This window comes from Girardinichthys multiradiatus, chromosome 5 (assembly GCF_021462225.1).
Source record: "Girardinichthys multiradiatus isolate DD_20200921_A chromosome 5, DD_fGirMul_XY1, whole genome shotgun sequence".
Lineage (NCBI taxonomy): Eukaryota > Metazoa > Chordata > Actinopteri > Cyprinodontiformes > Goodeidae > Girardinichthys > Girardinichthys multiradiatus.
The window spans coordinates 27,352,676-27,364,724 of record NC_061798.1 but is presented as its reverse complement, the minus strand read 5'-3'; the positions used below and the strand labels follow the sequence as shown (position 1 = coordinate 27,364,724).

Here is a 12,049-nt window from a genome sequence, read left to right as displayed (position 1 = left end):
TATGCAGCATCTTGCTGCAAACACCAAAGGACCTAAGCTTCCTCAAGAAGTACAGTCTGCTCTGTCCCTTCTTGTAGATGGCTTCACAGTTGCATCTCCACTCTAGTCTGTTGTCCAGGTGAACACCGAGGTATTTATACTCCTCCACCACCTCCACCTCTTCTCCCATGATAGAAATAGTTTTTGACCTATTCCTGTTTCTCTTAAAATCTACAATCATCTCCTTTGTTTTATTCACGTTCAAAATGAGATGGTTGTTTCCACACCATGCCACAAAGCGGTCCACCACCTTCCTGTACTCCGCTTCTTGTCCATCTCTGATCCACCCCACAACTGCAGAATCATCCGAGTATTTCTGCAGATGACAGGAGTCTGTCTTGTACTGGAAGTCTGAGGTGTACAGAGTGAAAAGGAATGGTGAGAGTACAGTCCCCTGTGGTGCTGACTACCTGGTTGGACACACTCAGACACACCTGAGTCTTCTGACAAAGCAAATCAGGCTGGATTGTGTTAAATGTTCTGGAGAAATCAAAGAACATGATCCTCACAGTGCTACTGGTTTTGTCCAGATGACAGTGGGTTTGTTGAAGCAGGTGTATGATGGCATCTTCAACTCCAACTCCACAGCGATAAGCAAACTGAAGGGGGTCCTGATGGTTTACTGTTTGCTTACTCAGGTGGGCCAACAGGAGTCTCTCTAGGACCTTCATGATGTGAGATGTCAGGGCAACAGGTCTATAGTCATTGAGGACTGATGGGTGAGTTTTCTTTGGTACAGAAATAAGACAGGAAGTCTTCCACAACACTGGAACCTTCTTCTGGGCCAGGCTGAGGTTGAAGAGGTGCTGCAGAATCCCACAGAGCTGCTCTGCACAGGCCTTCAGGACTCTAAGGCTGACACCATCTGGACCTGCAGCCTTATTCTGATTCAGTCTCTCCAGTTGTCTCTTCACCTGACTTCTTGAGACATGCAGGTTGAAGGGGGAGGCAAAAGGAAGTATCAGTATCTTCTGATTTGGTTGAAGGCAAACATGTAGAAGCAGAAGGGTCTAGGGCTGAGGTGGAAGATAAAACATTTGAGGTGTTACTGGACAGCTGTGGGTCCTGTGGGTCAAAGGAAGATGGAATGTCTGTTTGGCTGTGAGCAGGAGAGGAGGATGCGAAGCTTGTTTCTGAACTGAACCTATTGAAGAATGTGTTCAGTTCATTGGCTCTGTCCAGACCTCCATTGGTCTGATCATCCTTCTGCTTGAAGCCTGTGATCTTCATCATCCCTGTCCACACATCTCTGATATTGTTTTGCTGGAGCCTGCTCTCCAGCTTCTTCTTGTACACCTCCTTGCTGTCTCTTATCTTGACTTTAAGTTGCTTCTTTATAATCCTCAATAATTCTCTGTCTCCCTCTCTGAAGGCTCTTTTTTTCTTGTTAAGCAGGTCCATCAGGTCACTGGTGATCCATGGTTTGTTATTGGGGAAGCATCTCACGGTTCTGGTGGGGATGATGTTATCCACACAGAAGTTTTATATAGTTGGTTACACACTCAGTCATGGCATTGATGTCCTCTCCATGTGGCTGGCACAGTGCGTCCCAGTCTGTAGCCTCAAAGCAACCTTGCAGAGCTTCTTCAGCTTCCTCTGACCATTTTCTCACAGTCCTCTTTATTACAGGTTGCCTCTGAACAAGGGGCTTATATTTCAAGCGGAGAAAAACAAGATTGTGATCTGATTTGCCTAGAGGAGGTCTTGCTGTAGAGATGTATGAGTCCTTGACATTTGCATAAAACAAATCCAATGTTTTGTTTTCTCTGGTAGAGCAGCTGACAAATTGTTGAAACATTGGAAGTGTAGCAGAGAGTGAAGCATGGTTAAAATCACCAGAAATTGCCACAAAAGCATTGGGGTTTTGTGTCTGTAGCTTAGCAACAACTGAGCTGATGGCATCACATGCAGTGTCAGCAACAGCGGAAGATGGAATGTAAACTGTTGCCAAAATAACACTGGTGAACTCTCTGGGTAAATAATATGGACGAAAACTTACTGCCAACAGTTCAATATCTGGACTGCAGAGTTGACACTTCACAGTAACATGTCCTGGATTACACCATCTGTTGTTCACAAGTACTGCCAGTCCACCTCCTTTACATTTGCCACTCCTCTTTAAATCTCTGTCCGCTCGTATGGTTAAAAAGCCCGGAAGAGAGACGCTGGAGTCGGGGATATGATCCTGCAGCTATGTCTCAGTAAAACACATGATACTGCATGCCCGGTACTCTGGCTGGGTCCTTTGTAGGGCTTGGAGTTCATCCAACTTGTTTCCCAACGACCTCACATTGCCAATCAAAATCGATGGAAGAGATGGTTTGAACTTCCTCCTTCTCTCTCTTCTCTTAGCTCCTACTCTGCATCCACGGCGTCTCCATTCCAACTCATCAGGGATTTGGGGTTGTAGCTGAAGTATTATTTGAGCTTTTGAGATATTAATCAGCTGCTCCCGGTTGTAAGAAACAACCCCGTTGCCATGGCAATGCATCATAACAAATGTCCAAAAATAGAAAGTATTAAGAAAAATCCTCCAAGCTGCACAGCATCCGACACTGGAGTGGACAGTCATCCAAAACAAATCAACTGTATCCACCACAAGAGGAATAGTTCCCAAAAAAGAATAAATGAGAATCAAAAGTAACAGAGCTACTCCAACCTGCTGCCACCTTGAGCGGCACAATACTAGAATTATGTTCTCTATGTTATATGTTCTCTAAAGTTAAAACATGTATACAACTAAGGTTGCCTTGATTCCAGAAATGCAGATTTGGTCTTTTTGTGTTTTTACAAAAAAATAAAGATTCAAAAAACCTCAGTGTTGAAAGGGTTTCTCTTCAGTGATATAGTTTGAACTATTGATGATCAAATTTAGGCCAGTGTTTTGTGTCCTTTTAATTTGGCACTGATTTAGAAACCTGAATCAGATACCAACACTGGCATCATTTGCCAGCTTTGATGCACTGCTGGGATTTCTAACAATGCATATAGAGTACATAACACACAGGGGTGGTCACACTCTTTTAACTGACTGGACATGTACTATTCACAAGTTAGTGTATTTTACTGTACTGATCTCACATGATTTAGATATGTTGTTTTCATCATTTACCTGTAGAACATCTGAATTGATCCTGAACATTGCTTCATAAGGTGCCGACTTTACTGATGCCAGATCTAAATGTTCCATTGCCATAAAAGCCCATAAAGTAGCCTAATTTACTTGATATTCATCCATCCACAGGTTGCATTTTCTTCTATACTTCATGGAACAGATGTGTGCAAATAAGACAACTTTATTAGTAGCATTGACTCTACTTTTCTTTTGCATGCAGCAGAAAAAAATTATGTTTTTCTCCAGGCTGAAATTAGAATGTGATTGCATTCCAAGAGGGTCAAATATATCCACAGACATACTGTTGCTCCAATGGACGGCCATCTATGGACATGAAAATGAAACGTTAGGACTACGATTAAAAATTCTTTATGTAAAAGACCTCTGATGTATGTTTTTATTTTTATTTTGATACACTTGTTTGAAGAATTTCCACACAGAAAGCAGTTTCTGTAGCTTTAAAGATGGATTGCTTATCTGTAACTTCTGTTTTTTCAAAGTGTACTTTAAAATAGCATTTTATTGTAAAAGCTATTCCTAATTTTGTTCCACTTGGATGCAGTCGCTTCTCTGAATCTAATTCTTGATTTTACACACACATCCACGCCCACTACCTCCCTGCTTTTTTTTTTGGATTTTCCCAGCTTTTAATAATGAATATGAGGAACTGTTCAGACATTTTTTTTCTTCTCTCTCATAACTGAATAGGGGAGGGAGGGATAATGTTTGGACAAAGTAAAGGACAAACCCATTTTTTCAGAACACTGCACTTTGCTCAGAAACATTTTTGTTCTTGTAATTATTTATGATTTCTTACTAATATTCTTTGTGAATGGACCTCCTTAGTTAACACTGAAGATAATATTAGTTGCAGAACCGGCCCAAGATTGTGAGTACTGGATTTGAGACCCTAACTAATTCAAGTTTACAGTATTTCCTTTAAACAACAGCAGGGAATACATTGTGTAGCCAAGGTTATTTCTGTTAAGTATTCATTCAGTCTAGCAGTAAAACTTGTCATGTAAAGTTGGAAAAACGGGCCGGTTTTCACTTATTTCTTAAATAGCTAGCATTTACATTGTGCATGAAATCTTACACACACCAGCAGCAGACTTAATTAAACTGGCAACTTTAAAGATAATATCCAGTGGTGCTTTTTTTTTTGACTAACAAATGCACACTGAGGATAAAAGTACAGCTGGGTTAAGAAGTGTGGATTTCTACTGCAGTGTTTCACAAATGAAGTTTTACTGAAGAAGCAAACAGCTAACTAAGCTTTGTATGCATTTAGGTTGATGACATTGCAAGCTGATCTAGCAACATTATTAATACGGACAAAATAAAAGTAAACACTTTCAAAGGAGGAATTTGTAAAAAAAAAAGAAACCCAAAATGAATAAAGGCAAAAAATAAATATGACAAATACAGGTCCTTCTCAAAATATTAGCATATTGTGATAAAGTTCATTATTTTCCATAATGTAATGATGAAAATTTAACATTCATATATTTTAGATTCATTGCACACTAACTGAAATATTTCAGGTCTTTTATTGTCTTAATACGGATGATTTTGTCATACAGCTCATGAAAACCCAAAATTCCTATCTCACAAAATTAGCATATCATTAAAAGGGTCTCTAAACGAGCTATGAACCTAATCATCTGAATCAACGAGTTAACTCTAAACACCTGCAAAAGATTCCTGAGGCCTTTAAAACTCCCAGTCTGGTTCATCACTCAAAACCCCAATCATGGGTAAGACTGCCGACCTGACTGCTGTCCAGAAGTCCACTATTGACACCCTCAAGCAAGAGGGTAAGACACAGAAAGACATTTCTGAACGAATAGGCTGTTCCCAGAGTGCTGTATCAAGGCACCTCAGTGGGAAGTCTGTGGGAAGGAAAAAGTGTGGCAGAAAACGCTGCACAACGAGAAGAGGTGACCGGACCCTGAGGAAGATTGTGGAGAAGGGCCGATTCCAGACATTGGGGGACCTGCGGAAGCAGTGGACTGAGTCTGGAGTAGAACCATCCAGAGCCACCGTGCACAGGCGTGTGCAGGAAATGGGCTACAGGTGCCGCATTCCCCAGGTCAAGCCACTTTTGAACCAGAAACAGCGGCAGAAGCGCCTGACCTGGGCTACAGAAAAGCAGCACTGGACTGTTGCTCAGTGGTCCAAAGTACTTTTTTCGGATGAAAGCAAATTCTGCATGTCATTCGGAAATCAAGGTGGCAGAGTCTGGAGGAAGACTGGGGACAAGGAAATGCCAAAATGCCAGAAGTCCAGTGTCAAGTACCCACAGTCAGTGATGGTCTGGGGTGCCATGTCAGCTGCTGGTGTTGGTCCACTGTGTTTTATCAAGGGCAGGGTCAATGCAGCTAGCTATCAGGAGATTTTGGAGCACTTCATGCTTCCATCTGCTGAAAAGCTTTATGGAGATGAAGATTTCATTTTTCAGCACGACCTGGCACCTGCTCACAGTGCCAAAACCACTGGTAAATGGTTTACTGACCATGGTATCACTGTGCTCAATTGGCCTGCCAACTCTCCTGACCTGAACCCCATAGAGAATCTGTGGGATATTGTGAAGAGAACGTTGAGAGACTCAAGACCCAACACTCTGGATGAGCTAAAGGCCGCTATCGAAGCATCCTGGGCCTCCATAAGACCTCAGCAGTGCCACAGGCTGATTGCCTCCATGCCACGCCGCATTGAAGCAGTCATTTCTGCAAAAGGATTCCCGACCAAGTATTGAGTGCATAACTGTACATGATTATTTGAAGGTTGATGTTTTTTGTATTAAAAACACTTTTCTTTTATTGGTCGGATGAAATATGCTAATTTTGTGAGATAGGAATTTTGGGTTTTCATGAGCTGTATGCCAAAATCATCCGTATTAAGACAATAAAAGACCTGAAATATTTCAGTTAGTGCGCAATGAATCTAAAATATATGAATGTTAAATTTTCATCATGACATTATGGAAAATAATGAACTTTATCACAATATGCTTATATTTTGAGAAGGACCTGTACAAGTTTCCGTCCAAAAAAACACTAATAAATTGCCTTTTCTGATGTTACCAGAGGCACGTGAAAGCTTGATTTGAGGATTTACACTTTACATTTGAAAATAAAAATCACATTTCTTAATATTTGCCAAAAACCGAGGGGGCGGGGGGCTATGCAGCTGTTTGTTTGCTTATGACTTAGGCTGGCTCTGATTATAAGAGACATTTTGATCCACCACAGCCATAAAGTCAAAGTGTCGTTACTTCTATATTGTATATCGGAGTGTATCAAATTTGTTGCTTATCTTTAACATAGATGGGACAAGACACATTTAGTATTCTTCCTTTGATTTAATGTCACCTGTTACCTTTACATACCAAGGAAGGCTTAATGTACCTGTCGCTGATGACGGCAGGGAAATAATCAGAGCTATCCCCTTTGTTTGAACAATGCTGATGCTGTTGGACCATATTTAGTCACCAGGGCTTGGGGTAGTTGCACATGTGAGACTTTGAAAGTAACACAGAAAGCTGCAGAGATTCCACTCTCCTTATATGGCACACACTGCAGCCTCCCTGCTCCCTGCATCTGCCTTCTTGCTTTCCCCTTCTTTTCACCCCTGCGTTTGTTCCATCTCTGCTAAGTTTTTCAGCCAGCGTACCTCCCATATGAACACCTCCCCACCTTTATGATGTTGGTTTATCGTCAGGTTTCACACACACGCTGACAACACAGCCCGATGTTCTGCCTCTGGGACTGCAGGCCACAGCTATCAAAAAGCTGCTTGATTTACTGGAACAAACAGATCGGTGTCCTTATATAGGAAGTTCCATTGGCGAGAAGCTGGAAACAGGGATGCAGCAAGGAGGGGGGATTTGTTTTTCATAGTGGAATGTGGTGGGTGTAAAAATGGAAAACCCATAAAGAAAACTTGCATTTGTTGTTTTAATTATGAGTTATGTAATGGGGGGGAACACTCCGGAGAAGATACAGTAAAAGGGGAATCCTGTGCCGTAGACAGCTCGTTTGCCTTATGAGGATAGGGAACACACTGCATGATCTAAAAACTGGACTGGAACTCACAGACATGCATTGCCAGTTTTGTATTCACTCAATAATTTAGTTTATTTAGTTTTTAAACCACATTAAATTTGATTAGCCCTCAGTTTGTCAAAAGATAACTCTTTTGGGGAGGTTTATCAAATGTTTAGCAAAATCGACAGTGTAAAACTCTCCTTTTCAGGGTCTCAAATGTAACTGCCTCCATATGTTTCACTAATCATGTTGTATCCTTCTGGTAGCAAGATTCTCCAAGGCTTTACCAGATTTTTTGTGAACTGGTTTTAGCCTACTATGCTAAAAAATGTACCACTTGGTCATCTTTCATTATTTGGTATGAATATAAATTCTCTTTAAGGGAAATACGGAAGATGACAATAATCCACAATTTGCGCTTTGTGGTAATCCAGAGTTTTTTCATGTTACTAATATTAAAGTGTATTTTTTCTCAGAATGAGCCAAACTGTAAATAATCCTGACCAACCCACTATTTCTTTGAAAAAGTTTGTGCTTTTTACATTCTCCCTTGTCACTGTGAGAACTTGTCTGTTGTCTTTTTACGGTTTAGAGAATTAAAAACCTAAAATCACACTTTAATTCCAGCTATTTGACTTCCCGTTTTTTAGGTCTTAAAAGAAAAAGCTCTCATTTTGTCATGTTACAACCAGAAACGTTAATGTTTTTATTTGGATTTTATGTCATAGACCAACATTAACTGTGAAGTGAAAGAAACAAACAACATCCTATGGACCAACAAACACAGCAGAAAGGTCAGGGGTAAAGTTGTGAAGAAGTCTAAAGCAGGCTAAAGCAATATCCCAAACTGAATATCTCACAGAGCTCTGTTCAATGCATCATCTAAAAATGATTCAGGGGACTGATCACTAATGCACACCACACATTCTTTTTTTCAAAGATTTAGACAACCTTTTATTATATCCTTCCACTTCAAAATTATGTGCCGCTTTGTGTTGGTCTATCACATAACATTTATAGTAATATAATATAGTGAAGTCTAAGGTTATTAGTGTGACAAAATGGGAAAAACTTCGAGGGATATTAATGTTTCTGGCACTGTAAAGGTACATAGTTACATTAGATGACTTATTTTCAGAACTTATTTTTTTCACCAATCCTAGATGGTCCAAACTGGTGCTTAAGAACATTAAGTACAATAATTGAGGGGGAGGAGAGGGGCCAAAAAGATGGATAGGGATACAAGAGGCAAACAAAATGTCTCTTAGGAGCTGGAAAAGCAACAGAATAACAGACAAGGGAACTTAAGCTGTAAAACAAACTGGAATGACAACAGGACAGAACAAATAAAACGATGGGAACCTGGAAAAGAAAAACTAAAAATCTTGAACCACAAATATAGAGATAATGATTGCATGGATGTGCAATGATTAACAAGTAAAGACCTGTTGTGCAGGGAGAAGCTGAAGACCAAAACATGTTCAGTCATGGTAAAAAGAAAGTAGCCTAACTCTCTTTCATTTATGGGGCTTCATGTATCAGGTCATAAATAAAATGATTTGGTCGTTACCAAGCCAAATAAAACCTCACGTGTACAACAACACGGCACAGGTTCTACATGGTTATTTATTAAACAAAAACAAAATGGAAAAGTAGTTTGAAACACAAGGACACCTTTGCTACTTTCACTGAATTATTTGATAATTATGGGTGTAACCATCTCTATGAAGGGAGGAGGTTTTTTTTTTTGTGGTCTGTCTGGGACAAAGCCTTTGAGACTAAAGTTGACATCTTTGGAATTATGCACAACATCTTGTTTAGGAAATAAATCAAGCACAAACCCCTTTTTCTAATTGTCAAACATGGTGGTGAAAGGTTGATGATTGGGGCTTGTTTGTTGCCATATCAATCAGACACCTTGCAGTCATTAAGTCGACCATGAACACCTCTGCATACCGAAAGGGTTGTCAAGTCAAATGTGAGGACATGTGTCTGCTAGCCAAAGCCTGAACCACATTGGAAGTAATAAATAAATATTGTGTTAAGAAGAGTGGACAATAATTCCTCCACAGCAAACTGAGAGACAGATTTACCTTTTCTATTCTGGCTTTATTTTTATTTAACAAATGATAACAGGGTAAACCTGCTGTTTTCGGGAAATGGATTTAGGAGGATTTAGGCCTAATGGGCTAGAGCCTTTTTTTGTTCCCTACCTGCATAACTTTCTTTTATGTCTGCAAATTACAATAGGCTGGTTATCAACAGGAAAATCCAACCTCTCACTTGACATAGGCTTTTAGGTTTTCTTTGAAAAACCATAGTTACAGTAAGCAATCCTTTATTTAAAAATATATACATAACACAAAAAGTAAGAAAATGTGTGTTTGGCAATTCTTTTTGTGTGTTACTTGTCAATAAATATTACAATGTTGGAAGGCCTCTTTATTTCTCCTTAAATGGTGCCATATTTGTGAAAAAAAATTCATTTATGACTTGCACCCTTTAAAATAATTGCCATGTCATCTCTGCCAGTACCAAACAGGTTTTGGTGGAAGTAGCGTAATGGTGTGGAGCAGCGACAATTTCACTGAAAAACAAAGCTTGTCACAATCAGAGTCAACCCTAATTCAGAGAGATATTGAGATGAGAGCAGTGACAATCTATCCATCCATTTTCTATACCTGCTACTTCCATACAAGGTCGTGGGGGAGCTGGAGCCTATATCTAGCTGTCTACGGGTGAGAGGGTACACCCTGGACAGGTCGCCAGTCCATCACAGGGCAACACCTGTTATTTGTCCTGTGTGTGTCTACACAGGACAAATAACCATGCAAACACCCACTCACAGCAGTGACAATCCCATATCTCCAATCTTTGTGGCTGAACATTATCCACTACTCAGGCCACTGTTTGCTTAACCAATAAATTAAATTGCTACGTGTATCGGCTGCAGTGTGGAGCAGTTCTTAGCACTGTTGCCCTGCCGTAAGATGGTCTTCGATGTAATTCCTGTTGTCCTTGTGCAAGGATGAGTTTTCTTCAGCTTCCTTTCACAGTCCAAGACATCATTTTGATTGGCTTTTCTCAATTCCACTAAGGATTGAGGGTGTGCCTGAATGGTTGTTTGTTCTGTCTGCCACTGTGTTGCCCTGGCATAGACTGAACTCCTGTCCAGGGGGTACCCCACTCTCTTGCCCTTTGACTGCTGGAGGTAGTCATCAGATCACCAGCAAAAACTACAAGGATAAGCAGGTATTGGCAACAGATAAATGGATGGATCTTGTTTCTTCACATTTCAATCTAATCCTATAAAAAGTCCCACAGAGATCTTTAGACCAGTTTTTGAATAATACAATCAACTCACTAAACTCTGCTACTTAACCAAAAGTTAAGTTTTCCTTACAGATGTGTCACAATTTAAAGCGAGACTACAGTCTTTCCAATGGTAGATACATTCTACCCAAGAAGCATTGTTACAACAAAAACATAATCAAGCTTTTTGTGTTAGGTTTACACACATTTTGGTCCCTCCAGGATTTATCCTCAGGTTACTATCCCAGTCGGCTTTTGCTAAAGTCCAGACAGGTGTTTTCATACACACACACAAAAAAGAAATTTGGTGTAATCTGGTTTAAAGACCAGAGCATGATTACTGTGATATCCAAAACCCTGGTTGTGCTTTCTCTTTCCCATGACTGAGCTCAAATACTGACCTAAATTAAATTTTGTTGTAAAACCAAATCTTGTCAGGTTGATGTGTTGAGTATTTTAGTCGATAATGATATGTAAAGGTTGTTTATAGTGTTAATGGGACTTTTTTATCCGCTGTTATCCTCTTTAACGCTAGTTTTCTTCTCCAAAAGATCATGGAATGAGCCCACAAGGGGACCTTACTGCGCATGTCCGCTGCCTCTTCTATGCTCCTAGCAGCTTAGACGGAGGAGAAGGAGGAGGAGGAGGAGGAGGAGGGTGAGAGGGAGGAAGGGAGGGAGGAAGAGTTTAAATGGTAAGGTTTTTAAATTGACGGGGGTCATTTGGACTGTTTGCTTTGGGAGTGCCTCGTCGACGCCCACCTTCTCCAAACTCCAGCTTTCCAAACCCGAACTTTCTACACGTTATGTGAGTATATAGTTTACAGCGGAGGGATATTATGTTTAAATTGAGGGAAGTGCACCTGTCAGAGCAATCCGTTACTCTTTAAACTTAATTACATTACTGCGTTTGTGTCTGCTTTTCCTTTAATTAGATTTTATTATCCTCTTGTATTGTTTGAGTAAAATGTTGCAAATGTTGGTCAAGCAGACGTTCAATACATATATTTAGTCTACGTAGCTAATTAACGCTTTTTTTTTTTTTCAAATAAATTAATTTATTGCTTCGTCTGCAAATAACAAATAAAGTAGACCAAGCGTAGTTTTATAGCTGATTCAACTGATCATAGATGGGAGTATGGTTAGCAATGAAAAGGAAGTTCCACTTTATTATCTCGGTGAAAGCATGATTCTGGCGTTTCCTGTTTTCCAAATATGGTCTTACAAAATTGCCAGTATGGCAAGCATGTTTAATTTATTTTGAGGCCAGGAAGACTCGTACTACTGCTTTCTGTTTTCATGAATATGCATATGAATTTATTTTTTGAGTGTCTTTGGCTAAATCGTTTTTAACTGCAATTATATCATCAATGATTTTTTTTTTTTTTTTTTAAAGATGAGTGGAAACATCAAGGTTTTATTTTTTTCTCTATTTGACATTGAAATTATATTTGTAGGCTGTCATGAAAGGAAGTTGTTTCTCTAAAGGAGAAGGGGGCTTTGACGTAGCCATATTTGTATCTTGTGTTCAGCCT

At 39.9% G+C, this 12,049-nt stretch overlaps 1 protein-coding gene across 2 annotated transcripts in view; it reads left to right on the top strand.

Moving 5' to 3' along the window:
- Positions 1 to 11,181: 11,181 nt before the first annotated feature.
- myh11a (myosin, heavy chain 11a, smooth muscle) overlaps positions 11,182 to 12,049 on the top strand; it is a 39,290-nt gene continuing 38,422 nt past the window's right edge. For both annotated transcript variants that reach the window (XM_047366546.1, XM_047366545.1), the window contains exon 1: positions 11,182 to 11,322. The gene's annotated coding sequence lies outside the window, so the exon portion shown is untranslated. The remainder of the gene's footprint in view (positions 11,323 to 12,049) is intronic.